The sequence below is a fragment of the Hyperolius riggenbachi genome, chromosome 12 (genome assembly GCF_040937935.1).
Source record: "Hyperolius riggenbachi isolate aHypRig1 chromosome 12, aHypRig1.pri, whole genome shotgun sequence".
NCBI classification, from domain to species: domain Eukaryota; kingdom Metazoa; phylum Chordata; class Amphibia; order Anura; family Hyperoliidae; genus Hyperolius; species Hyperolius riggenbachi.
The window spans coordinates 192,275,343-192,289,685 of record NC_090657.1 but is presented as its reverse complement, the minus strand read 5'-3'; the positions used below and the strand labels follow the sequence as shown (position 1 = coordinate 192,289,685).

General features: G+C 44.5%; 1 long non-coding RNA gene across 1 annotated transcript in view; it reads left to right on the top strand.

The window, feature by feature from the left end:
• Positions 1–14,343, top strand: part of LOC137541299 (uncharacterized) — a 71,374-nt gene that overhangs the window by 38,659 nt on the left and 18,372 nt on the right. The window lies entirely within an intron of this gene.

Below are 14,343 nucleotides of genomic sequence, written 5' to 3'. Positions count from 1 at the left end.
TCAAACTGAAATCTATTGGAATTCTATCCTGGTAAAAAATGTTCTAAAAACGCATCAGATAGATCATCAGATGCATTTCTTATCTGTCTGCTGCCAATCTGACGAGTGTATGGGCACCTTTAGACTTATTTTTAGACCTGGTCTAACATTCAGTAATTACACAATTCACAAAGGCAAACAAGGAGTAACCACGCCCACCTTTTCTGACAGAGATTAGACCATCTGATTTCTGTAGGTAAAGTAATTCTGTGAGGTATTTTAAGCCCCCTCTACACCATTAAATTTCAGGCACGATCGATCGAATTCGATTAGATCAATGAAATCTGACATGACCAATCGGGATTCGATCGATCGCGTGATCGATTTGCATTGAAAACTAGCAAAATCGATCACACGATCCCGTCGGACATGTCGGATTTAATCAATCTAATCGAATTTGATCCAATCGAGTTCGATCGATTGTTCCTGGAATTTAATGGTTTAGAGGGGGCTATAGATGTGAGGATGGAACCTTTTGAATTATTTATGCAGGAGTTTAATTGTATGCAAAGGAGAGCTCATCAAAGGAGAAGGATGTCAGTCATAGCTACTTGTTTGTAAATTGCATCTTTTGATAATTTCCCCAGCTTTATCCACCTAATTACCAAATGTTTTAGACCAGGTCTAAAACATTTGGTAATAGTGAATTCCCCTTTGATGCAACTGACCAAACCATCAGTAGACTAAAAACCATCAGTAGACTAGTCTAAACTGCTTAGTGAATTGAGGCCTATATCAAAACTATAAGGCCCCGTTTCCACTATTGCGGTGCGGATTCCACCGCTGACGAAATCGCATGCGGATGCGATTCCGCATGCGTTTTTTGCCGCGAATTCGCATAGGTGAGTGTATATGCGATTTTAACCATGTCACTGCCTGTGTAAATTTACATTGGTACCTATGCGAATTCGCATGCGAATTCGCGGCAAAAAACGCATGGGAAAAACGCATGCGATTTCCCTATTAAATACATTGTGTGCGATTCGCCTGCATTCCACACGCAGGCGAATTCAGAGGGCCCTGCCGTGCAGTAAAATCCTGCACAGAAAAACGCACAGCAAAACTGACAAGTGGAAACAAGCCCATCCACTTGTATTGGCTGTGCGAATCTGCATGCAGGAAACGCATGCAGATTCGCGATAGTGGAAACGGGCCCTAAGCAGAGAATGTTTGTCCTAGAATTCTGACTTAATTAACAGGAGACTCGCGGATTAGACAGTGCAAAAATAAAATCAAATAAGAACTGTAAAAATCAATTAAGGATGATTTTTCCCTTGATGCGATCCGCTCAAAAAAGCAGATCGCTGGTGATTTGCCGATCACAACAGCGCAGTGATTAACATGTAAATCGCGGTGCTCCGTTTCCATTAGCAATTTGACTTTTTTTTCACAAATGCCTACATGATTTCCGGTTCACAAAGGTTCACAGTGCAAGCGCGCCAAGTTCACAAAGCAGGTTTCCCATCACGGGGTACGTCACTAGCCGGAGGCAGGCATATGCCCCTGTCGCAGAACTGTGGCGAGGGTCATATGAAGCTTCATGCATCGCACATATCTAGAATAAAACCAGCCTCAAAGTAATCCTTAAAGGGGTTCTGTGGAGTCCTGCAATAAACATAAACAGACACTTACCTGGGGCATATGTAGCTGTAATGTCCTGCGTTGTCCTCCTCCGATCACTCATTCCCCGCCGCCGTTCCCGGTCTAATTACGCGGGTCACGCAGATGTGTGGCCGTGGGCAGCACACGTGCGCGCTCCCGTCCCCGGGAGCTTACTGCGCAGGCGTACAAGAAAACCTCGTACTGCGCCTGCATAGTAAGCTCCCGGAGACGTCTTGTTAGACGAATAATTGCCCGGTGCCGGCGGGGAATGAGTGATCGGAGGCGGACGGCATGGGACATAACAGCTACAGGGGACTGATAGAAGCCCCAGGTAAGTGTCTGTTTATGTTTATTGCAGGACTCCACAGAATCCCTTTAAAGTGGACCCAAATTAAAAATACAAGATTTCAGAAATAAAATCTATTTTCTAAAATATAATAATAAATAGCAGCCTTTTTTCAGCTGCATGATGACAAATATAAAATATTTTACATTTATTGGAGAAACCCCTCCCTTCCTTTCAAATTGCCGGGATTTTTCCGGCAAACTGGTGGAGTAGATGGTGTCCGGCAATGGAGGAATTGCTAATGGCTGCCCCCAGTATAACCCTAGCTATGAAAAGAGAAGGGTGAAAAGCATGCACTGAAATGATCATAGGTTTGAAGGAGTGTTTATTTATCTTTGTATGTGTCAGCGTGGTGCAACTAAATATTTTTAATTAAAAAAATGTTTGGTTTGGGTCCGCTTTAAGTGAAGGGGATATGAATGCTGCCATATATATCACCTTATAAACTATGCCAAATTCCTGGCTTTCCTGCTGATTCCATGTCTCTAATACTTTGTGCCCCTGACTGAGGATGAGTATGAACATCAGATGCTCCGTTTAATTTCTGCCCATATTAGCCACATGGTTGTTTAGGCCTCATTCACATTGCGTTCCGATCGCGTGTCCGCCCGCGTTGGGCGGTTTTTGTGGGCCTTTTTTGCGATTACCTGCACGCTGTTTTTTTTAAAACGCCTTTCTGAGCGGTTTTGCTGAGTGATTGCGGTTTTTCACTTCCTGACGTTAGTCAGAAAGTAAACTCTTTGAATCAGAAAAGAATAAATACAATGTATTTATTCGTAAAAATGCGAATGCAATCGCTGCACAAAGTGATTTTGTGAGTGTTTTGCGTTTCTCCTATGCCTACCATTGAGATGGAATCGCCTCAAAAATGGTCCACGCACCGCTTTGCTAACCGCACGCCGCACGACCGGCGCTGATACGAACCTCTTATAGACATTCATTGCAGAAGCGTTTGGGGGCGATATTAAAAATCGCCTGCGTGTGAAAAAAGGCTGAAGAGGCCTCTAGTGTGAACGAGCCCTGAAGGTGTGAGATACGCATCAGCATAATAACCTTTAAAGAAAAACATTTGTTTGTTACAGCTGATACAAATCCTGAAATATCAGCCATACAGACCCCTCCTTGATGATCTATTTGAGAAAAGGTAAAGATTTCTCATGGGAAAGGGGGTATCAGCTACTGATTGGGATGAAGTTCAAGCCTGGGTTACAGATGCTCTTTAAAATGTACCAGAGACGACAGATACTTACCTTTTTATACATACCTGAGGCTTCCTCCTGCCCCATGGACACGGATCGCTCCCACACCGCCATCCTCCGCTGCCTGCTGCTCCAGTACCGTGATCGCTAACTTCCAGTCACGTCCAGTCTGACGCAAGTGAAGTTCGCTGTTTACGGCCACCGGTGAGATACATAAAGAGCGCACTTCCTCTTGTGCAGACTGGCCACAACTAGAGGAAGTTACGGGGTCCTGGTACCGGAGCTGCAGGCAGTGGAGGACGGCGACGTGGGAGCGATCAGTGTCAACTGGGGCTGGAGGAAGCCCCAGGTATGTATAGAAAGGTAAGCATCTGTTGTCTCTGGTTTCCTTTAAGTAACTGTCCGGATGGTAATGCTGTTTTATATAGATGGTTATGCTAGACTCGTTCTTTGCACCCTGTTCTGCAGAGGAGACTGTTGCTCGGAGATGGCGCTGGGAAAATAGGACATGTCCTACTTTCCATCTTCCATGTTCTGCCATCCGTTCCCCTTGTGTACACTTAGTGCGTTAGCCCGTTGGGATAAATGATCGCTGTGGGAGATCCCATTTCTCTGTCATCCAGAGGTAATAGAACATGAAGGAAGAAAGAGGTAAACACCTGGATGTATATACCACCATTACTTCTTGCATATAACACACGAGACAAATGAACTTTCTTTCCTCTGATTAGAGGTTATGTGATCCCATCCATTCCTTGTAGCTCAGCAGATGTTAGTGTGTAGGTAGTAGAGGACAGAGTCACTGCATTCCAACTCTGCTGAGAACAAAGGGGGTTTATCCTATTTTACCCACCAACCAACTGTCAAGCTGATGGCAGGCACTTAACCCTGCAAATGAGTTCAAAGGGAAGCCATCATCAGGAATTATATCATAAAGTGGACCTCAGGGTACTATTATAGCATGCTGTAGCTTTCTCATTTTGTTCCTGCACTTACCAGGAAAAGACCATATGCAAATCTCTACTGTTTCTGTGGATTCAGAATTGAACTTCTTCCTAATCTGTAGCTGATACTCTTTTACATGAGAAATCTTTTCCTTTTCACAAACGGATCATCAGGGGGCTCTTTATGGCTAATATTGTGGTGAAACTCCTCCCACAATGTGATGTCATGACCATGGTCCTGACAGTTTCCTGTCTGTGAACCTCATTGCATTGTGGAAAATAACAGCTGTTTCCAACTGCCAAAAAAGCAAGCAGCATCTCCTTCCGCTAACATCACCTGCCTGCAGTAAAAATGTCACCATGTGGTATGTCAAAATGTAAATCAGGGAGTGGAAAGATTTTACAATGGGCAAACACTGACTAAATCATTTATACATAATTATTGTAAAAATGAAGCACTTTATTTTTTATTACATTATTTTCACTGGAGTTTCTCTTTAAAGCTGAGCCGAGATGAAAAATTAACTATAACAAGTAACTTGTCTCTATATATTTTATCTAAAGTTTAATTTACACTGCAAATCTAGCTGCAAACAGCTTCAACAGTATGATTATTTCTTCCTGTGATTACGATGAGAACGGCCATGTTCGGTGATTATTACACAAAGGCAAGCTGGTCTGCATCTCCAGCCCAGATTAAAATATGAAATTGGGTATATTTGGGTGAAGGTGGGCCTAGACTATTCAATATTTTGAATAGATTTTTCCTCTACTGGACCTGAAAAAAAAGATTTTACAAAACTGTGGGCCATATACAAATCACTTTTCATCTGAGTTTTCTCCTAGGAGATAATTTTTACTCTTCAATCTAAAATAGCTTTCCAGCACTTTTCAACTAGAAAAGTACCAAAAAGTTGGCAAAAAAAGTGCTATCAAAATTATTTTGAGTATTTTCTTGCTTTCTGGTGGTTTAAAAGCCATTATATTGACAGGTTTAAAAATACCCCCTAGGAGAGAACTCAGGAGAAAAAATTAATTGCATATGGGCCTGTATGTTTTACAAAACCAGTAGATTCAACTGTATTATGCGTTATTAGGTGTTCGTGCCATATCTGTAGATGTATTATTTTTTTTTCCTACCAAATAAAACAACTAACCAAACATGCATAGAACTCAGGAAAATAGTAGTTAGCGTATTTGGGAGAAGCAAAACATACAAAAAATCCCTGCAGGTGCACCACAAGCACCAAGCTCAAAGTCTAAATAATTAATCAGGGATATACCAAAGACACGGAAGATCAAAAATTGAAAAATTACTTTTTCTTTTTTATTTGCAAAAAGGTGCAGAAATATATACACAAAATCTTTAATCACGTAAAAAGTGCTTATGATTGATTGAAAAAAAGGCAACAACATCGATTTGTTTCGGGTTGGTAACCCTTCTTCAGGCCTTTAAATATATAGTGAACATCTGCACAGTTGGAATACAAGGTAGAAACTCATCTGGTCAAATATAAAGCCAGGGCAGACCACCACAAGATCAAACAAAGAGCCGCATGGAGACCGGACATCCAAACAGGGATCGGACATCCACCCTGTTTGGATGTCCGGTCTCCATGCGGCTCTTTGTTTGATCTTGTGGTGGTCTGCCCTGGCTTTATATTTGACCAGATGAGTTTCTACCTTGTATTCCAACTGTGCAGATGTTCACTATATATTTAAAGGCCTGAAGAAGGGTTACTAACCCGAAACAAATCGATGTTGTTGCCTTTTTTTCAATCAATCATAAGCACTTTCTACGTGATTAAAGATTTTGTGTATATATTTCTGCACCTTTTTGCAAATAAAAAAGAAAAAGTAATTTTCCAATTTTTGATCTTCCGTGTCTTTGGTATATCCCTGATTAATTATTTAGAACTCAGGAAAAAGCATGTGATTTGTTTGTTCAGCTGATAGATTTGCAATCACATCCTGCTTTAGCACATGATCATGACTAGCAAATCAGAGACTTAGGCCCCATACACACATCAGACCATAGTCTTTTGAAAATGAAAGATCACAGACCAATCTTACCACCCTTCATGTAGTATGAGAGTCATACTCTACACAGCCTTTCCTATGGAGCTGAACTCCACATCAGAAAAAAACCTTTGCAAGATGCTGCACACACAGATGCTGTACAGGCACAAAAGATTAGTATCTGCAAAAGATCTGTTCCTGCCAAAAATCCATTCCTGCAAATTGCAATGATAGTCTATGAGATCTGCAGATCATCATACACACATGATTTAACTGACATTCATCTGCAGATCAGATCCACCAGGATGGATTTTCAAATCTGAAGATGATTGCTTGATCTGCAGATGAATGTCAGTTAACCACTTGAGGACCCACCCTTTACCCCCCCTTAAGGACCAGCGCAGTATTCTGTGATCTGTGCTGGGTGGGCTCTGCAGCCCCCAGCACAGATCAGGTTGCACGCAGAGCGATCAGATCGCCCCCCTTTTTTCCCCCCTATGGGGATGGTGTGCTGGGGGGGTCTGATCGCTCCTCTTGGCTGGCATGTTGCGGGGGGTGGCACCTCAAAGCCCCCCTCCGCGGCGAAATTCCCCCCCTCCCTCTCCTACCTGTCATCCCCGGTGATCGGGGCTGCACAGGACGCTATCCGTCCTGTGCAGCCAGTGACAGGACGTCCCCTGTCACATGGCGGCGATCCCCGGCCGCTGATTAGCCGGGGATCGCCGATCTGCCTTACGGCGCTGCTGCGCAGCAGCGCCGTACAATGTAAACAAAGCGGATTATTTCCGCTTGTGTTTACATTTAGCCTGCGAGCCGCCATCGGCGGCCCGCAGGCTATTCACGGAGCCCCCCGCCGTGAATTGACAGGAAGCAGCCGCTCGCGCGAGCGGCTGCTTCCTGATTAATTAGCCTGCAGCTGGCGACGCAATACTGCGTCGCTGGTCCTGCAGCTACCACTTTGCCGACGCGCGTTATGAGTGCGCGGTCGGCAAGTGGTTAAATCATGTGTGTATGATGATCTGCAGATCTCATAGACTATCATTGCAATTTGCAGGAAAGGATTTTTGGCAGGAACAGATCTTTTGCAGATACTGATCTTTTGTGTCTGTACAGCATCTTTGTGTGCAGCATCTTGCAAACATTTTTTTCTGATGGGGAGTTCAGCTCCATAGGAAAGACTGTGTAGAGTATGGCTCTCATACTACATGAAGGGTGGTAAGATTGGTCTGTGATCTTTCATTTTCCAAAGACTATAGTCTGATGTGTGTATGAGCCTTTACACATCTATCACCTGATCAAACTGATCACATGCTTTTCCATTACTTCTAGACATGACCATCACTGATGTATGGTTCTGATCCAATTCTGAAACATGCCTAGAAACTTAAAAGGTTTTGAAAGCTTGCAAATAAATCGTGTACAGTTAATTAGTAACAGTATCACCTGAACAACTTTTGTTTGGAATGACCACCACTGTCCAAGAGTGGCGATTCCTTTTACTAACCAGGGGTCAACCTCTAGCTGAAGAGGTCAGTCTGTGGTCATCTAATTTGCTGGACAAAAACACATCTGCTAATGTGTATTCAGTGTTTATTTGGGGCAATAAAAGCAGTATAATCCCTTTGAAGCCCATGCCTAGCAATTCTGTTTTTCTCCTGTTGTGAAAAATATGGTAGTTTGTCTCCACCTGGGCCCTTCTTCAGTTAACTGAGTTTTGTTCCATGCAATATAATTTTTAAATGGTCTATAAAATAACATTTTAACACCTAACAAATGATAAATAAATAAAAAAAGCAATATTAAACTCATGAGAGTTCTATTCTCTGCTGAAGACTTAAAAGCTATTTTATTGAGAAGGATAAAGGGGAAAGAGGCGCCCAGAGAAGATAAAATAGAATTTTATTGCACTGCCAATGCGCATACCCACTTCTTTAGGACAAATGGCAGTGGCTAATAGTGCGTGTAGCCACTAATAAGGCGCATTGGCCTGAGGAAGTGGGTATGCACCTACAAAACGCGCTGCTATTGCAAAAAAATTCTATCAATACGTTAATTTGTCTTCATTGAGATAAGCCACCTCACTTTTTTTTTCATTTTTAACACGTTATCTTCTCTGAGCACCTCTTCCCCCTTTACCTTGTGCCTTCACCCTCCTTTTTGAGGAGGATCAACCCTCTTTGACCAATTTAGGACAATTGAAGTTTGCTTTTTATCAAGAGTGCGACCATCACCAGCTCCGTCTGGTCACCCGAAGTGGAGTCGGGGTTATACATCTCCACCTGCTTCTAGTGGTCGGTTGCCCTTCTGCAACCCACCTTTGTGAGTATAATACATCCGCATATTTTACATACTTCTGGTACTGTAAAATACTGCACCATTTGGGCTCCTGTTGTCTCTGTTTTTTCTTTCTGCAGGGTGCAATTTTTATTATTCCTACTGTTTGTCCATTTTATTGATAAGTATTATTTTTCTTCTGAGTTTTCTCCTAGGAGATATTTCAACACCTTTTCATAAAATGCCTTTTAAACCACCAGCAAGCACGAAAATACTCGAAATAATTTTGTGAGTATTTTTACAGAAACTTCTAGGAACTTTTTCAATTGTATAATTGTTTAGAAGTTATTTTAAAGAGAATATTAAAATGATCTCCTAGGAGATAGCTCAGGAGAAAAAGTGAATTGCATATGGGCCGCTGTGCATTGCTAGAATCTCATGCGTAGATGGCTATTACAAAAGCCATACATGTTTATTCCTCCATGTTGATGTGTACTATGTTAGTCAGTGAAGAGGAATGTTGAAGTACATCTGTCACATTTTTGTCTAATTTTCTCTGCCTACATTACATCTTATGCCAATGTTTTTTTCTGCTTGCTCTACATTGCCTTATGCACACATCATACGGAAATTGAATGCCCCAGTGTGAAACAAACCTTATTGGACAGACAGTCCAACCCATCTCTCCATTGCATCCGTAAATTACCCACATGTGCAGACCATCTCAAGGTGTCAATACATCAATCTACGGGCAGACAGACCAAGGGACAGATCTCTCTCTGAACAGAGAGAGATCTGTTGTCTGCCCATTCACCGCAGGCCGATCGATTTCAGTATGAAATCTCTTTAGAAATCAGCCTTGTGACACCAGATCTGCTGCCCCCGGCCTTATACTATACTTTACCTCTAGGTGTCCGCTGCTGGCTCTTTACTGTCTACATACATGCACCCAATGTGGTTGCTGTCGTATACGTGGGTATGTGGATGGAGCACAGACACAGTGGCAGACATCATCAGGTAAAGTATACTGCCCTGAGCGGGGGAGGCAGGAAGATCACATTTTACACTAGGGAGGACAGTACCGGGGGTTTGTTGTGTTCGCCTCAATACTGCATGCCATTGCTGCCCTACATCTTGCATCATGTCCCATCGATACATGCAATTTTAGCCCAAAATTGCTTGTATCGTTGACCGGGTATGCTCTTGCTACCGCCAATTTTCATCCAATTATAATAATGGAATCAGATGATCGATCGTCCGCCAAATGGCCATCTTCACCACACCCACCTAGTTAACCCCTATCCCTACAGCCCACCTCTCGGGTCTATAACTATTAGTAGTAATTCACAGCGCACGTATACACTTCTTTACTGTATATCTCTCCACTTCACCACTTGTGTGCACTCAAAGTGCAAAGCAAAGTAGATAGAGATGCTTTCAGTGGATTGAATCAATTCGTTTACTTCTGGATGAAAGGCAGTACAGGCAATACGAGGTGGGCACTTACTTACACCGTCATCAGGGGATAAACAAGTAAGTGCCCACCTCGTATTGCCTGCACTGCCTTTTACCCAGAAATAAACAAATTGATTCAATCCACTGAAAGCATCTCTATCTACTTTGCTGTAACGATTGGTGTCAGCACGCAGAGAGAATCTGATTATTGGTGATCTGCAGTATCACCAAGAATGCAGATATATACCTGATTATTGATGATCTGCAGCATCACCGACAATACAGATATATTGCTAACCTCTGGACACCTATAGGTATGTGAGTGTTTGGTGTAACAGTAATACTTTGAGCAATGCACCAGCAGTGCTGGAATACTGCTCAAGAAGGCACAGGAACCTTTCAGCAGCCTGAGGCTCTCCAAGGGGAGGAGTCAGGCTGGAGGTAGGAAGGACCAGAGAGTGAGTAACACCCGAAGGTGGATGTCACTATCTGGTCTGGAGACTATCTCTTAGGGCTGGTTCACATGGGCGTCTGCTGAGCTTTCGCTTGGCATTGCGTTCAAACGCCAGCGTTTAAAAGCTAGCTTTTGAAAAGCGTTCAAGGCTAGCAGTTCTGGTCTCTGCTATTGTTTCCTCGCGTTTACTGCCTCTGAAAGCAGCATGTTGCTTTTGAGACTAGACGCAACGCTGGGATCTACTGCCAGGCTTTCATGGAAGCCTGCAAAAGCCAGCTCTAAACGCTCCCATTCACTTGCATGGGATGGCAGTAGATCCCAAAAAACGCTGCGTCTGAAACGCTGCGTTAAACGCCACAAAAATGCCCATCTGAACCAGCCCTTAAGGGGAGAGATCGCTCTCGAGGTCGGGCACGCCTGGTCGGTAACACACTGACAGATAAAGTACAAAGACAAAAGGCGGATTCGGTATCCAAGGCAAGCAGGGTCTGGCAACGGTATATCAAATATGCGAGGTACCGAATTAGAAGACAGAGGAGTAGTCAGGAAAGCAATAAGTCATAACAGATATCAAACAATGCCTAGTCTGAGTGCGAGGTCCTTGGTCTCAGCACCCTGGAACTAGTCTGAATAATAACACAGATAAACAGTACAAGTAAACTGGCTAAGTGTGAATTCCCAGGTCCACCTGGTTCTAACACACTGTAGGATCTGACTAAAGGTCTGAGTGCTTCCATGTAGTGATCGCAACGGCAGACAACCAGCAACTGACAAGCAAGCTGTATATATAGTTGCAGGACTCTGCCACCCCGCCCAAACCACTCAGCCAATCAGGAGTCCAGCAGGAATCAGCTGATCATCCTGATCAGCTGACACATCTCCTGCTGACATAAAGGTCCTGACTTCTGGCACGCGCGCACGTAGCTCTAAACCTGTGTGAACTAACAGGCTCAGCCACACTAGCTGCACGCTGCTGCGTGCAAACCGCCGCGCTGGACGCGGAATCAGCCGCCTGCTCAGTAGCACTCGCGGCGGCTTTTCCGCAATCTCTCACATTTGCTTTGCACTTTGAGTGCACACAGGTGGTGAAGTGGAGAGATATACAGTAAAGAAGAGTATACATGCACTGTGAATTTCTACTATTACAGTGACTATCTGGATAGGAGGATTCATCCCTACACAGCTGCAACTTTACTCTCTATATTATATTGGGGCACCACAATACTAACTTCATAGAGGGTCTATAACATGGTTAGATATAAAAAGAAGTGAGATAGGTCGTTTTCTGGCAGGCAGGGTACGGTGCAGGGAGGTACACAGGGTTAAACAATGCACAGGGAGGGTTTGTAGCTGTGGTGCTAGCCAGAGATAATAAAGCAAGGTTCACACTTGTCTGCATGGAAAAAAGCACTTTTTTCACACGATTTGTCAGACATATATGCACTTTTTTTTACCAACGTAGCTAAGAAATGTTAATGAGAAAATGCATGTGTGTGCAAAATTAATAATTAGACATGAACAAGCTCATTGATTCTGCCAAAAGGGGAACAATGGGCTTACCGGTGGTGTTGCTTAAAGGACAACTGTAGTGAGAAGAATATGGAGGCTGCCATATTTATTTACTATTAAACAATACCAGTTGCCTGGCAGCCCTGCCGGTCTATTTGGCTGCAGTAGAGTCTGAATAACACCAGAAAACAAGAATGCAGCTAATCTTAAAAATCTGGCATGTGGGACAGATGTACACACACTAGAAACTATGTAGACGGCCTAGAAAGGCCATCTCAGCAGAGTTCTTTGTAGCATGTATGAAGCTTCTGTCTTGAATTCCATGTATTTCATATTCTGGATTATATTATAGGGGTTTTTGAGACAAAGTTGCACTTCTTAGGGACCGAAAGCATAAAACTCAGTTTCCTGAATACAGAATACTAATACCTATATTTACATAAAAAGTAAAGCTGTACAGAAATTGAGGCATTTGGTGTTTGAACACCCATGTAAAGTTTATTGTTCTCAACCCCACATTGTCAAACAGCAAAAGCAGTTAGGCCTGGTGCACACCAGAGTTTTTCTGAGCGTTTTGAGTTTTAAAATCTGCTGCTAATGTTATCCTATGTGTCTGTGCACACTGGAGCAATGAGGTTTTGTAAAAAAACCCATAGCATTACATTGGGAAGAGCTTTTAGAGGTTTCAAAAGCTCTTCCCAATGTAATGCTATGGGTTGTTTTTTTTACAAAACCTCATTGCTCCAGTGTGCACAGACACATAGGATAACATCTGCTGAGGCGGGATGCGGAGGACATGGGAATGCTGGTCTCGCTCTCTCCGCGGCCACCGAGTCGCGGTCTGCGGGCCGACAAGAGCACCAGCTGTTCCTCGCCATCCTAGAGTGCACAAAGGGCTCCGCAACAGACACGAGGGAGCGGGGCGGAACTTCGTTCTGCCGCCGCTGCTGCCAGACCACCGGCATTGTCTCCCATGTGGATCCCTCCATGGCCCTGCAGCTCCCTTACACCACGTAAGCTGCCGACCACCGCCGCGGACCCGGATACAAGGCAAGTGGGCACCATCCTCTGCTGGCTCCCGGCACAGGCTGTGTGGGTCTGCCCAGCTGACTTGTCCCTCAGATATCGCTGCCTGCAGTAGGCCACACAGTATCCCCTACCGTCCGGCAGGGCCACCCACAGTGCTGCTCCGTCTGCTGTGAGAGTGCAGCAATTCCGTAGCCCTGGATTGAGGTGGCTACAGGATCCCCCTCCACCACGTGGGCCGCTGCGATGGGGCCTAGGAGCCCAAGACGCCAGCCTGGAGCATGTGGGACACTCCACATGCACAGGAGGTCTGACCACCCCCGCTTCCTGCTTGGCCTCCCTCGTGGTAAAGATCCTCAGGCTGAGCTCCAGAGAGGGTCTTCACCAGCCGCAGCCCCCATCCTGCTCGGCCACCCAGGGTCTACCCCCTGCCACTGCTGCGGACCATGTCAGCCTGCAACACCATCCACCCCTGAAGATCAGCGATCAGCCAGCACCACCACCAAGCCGTGAAGATCCGCGGCCCACCTGGCGATTTCCTACAGGGATGGACACTACTCGGACTGACTAATCTGCAGCCCAAAAAAAGGACTCTGCCTCTGTCTCTCTCCCTGCCTTGGCTCTTTTTCTTCTTCACTCTCTCTCTAGCTATCCCTTCTCTTTCTCTTTAGACTCTCTTCCAAGACACACTGCGGGGATCTGGGAATGCTGTGGAGCTGAGCTAGCGCCACCGGCAGACTGCTCCCCTCACATAGCGCTCCACATTTCCCCACACGTCCCTCACTAGATTAAGTGCTGTATGTATATATAGGTATATTGCTTACTTGTATTACTGTACCTGATTGTATGTGTTGGTTTGCATGTATGCGTTTGTACCATCTCCGACCCGGTTGAGCCAAAAATAATTCCGGGTACAACCCCCCGTTGTACTTGGCGAAATAAATATAATTCTGATTAGCAGCAGATTTAAAAACTCAAAACGCTCAGAAAAACTCCTCTGGTGTGCACCAGGCCTTAGATGGTTAACCACTTTTTGTCTGGAAATGCTTAAAGCATACCTGAAGTGAAAGGGAGATGGAGGCTGCCAGATTTATTTCCTTTCAAAACAATGTACTTTGCCTGACTGTCCTGCTGCCCCTTTTCCTCTACTGCGTTAAGCCATAGACCCTGAACACACATATGCAGATCAGAGGTTTCTGATTGGATGAGCTGCATGCTTGTGTCAGGTGTATGATTCAGACACTACTGATGCCAGAGATCAGCAGGGCTGCCAGGCAACTGTTATGGTTTAAAAGGAAACAAATATGGCAGCCACCATATCCCTCCTACTTCAGTTGTTCTTTAGGCCCCATGTGCGGAGTGGTGGGAGTTTCAGTGACCTACTTCCTGCCCAGCAGGAAGTACGTCACTAGCCGGAGGGCGGTGCTATGCACATGTTTGCTGCACCGTGGCAATAGGTCATATAAAGTCATATGA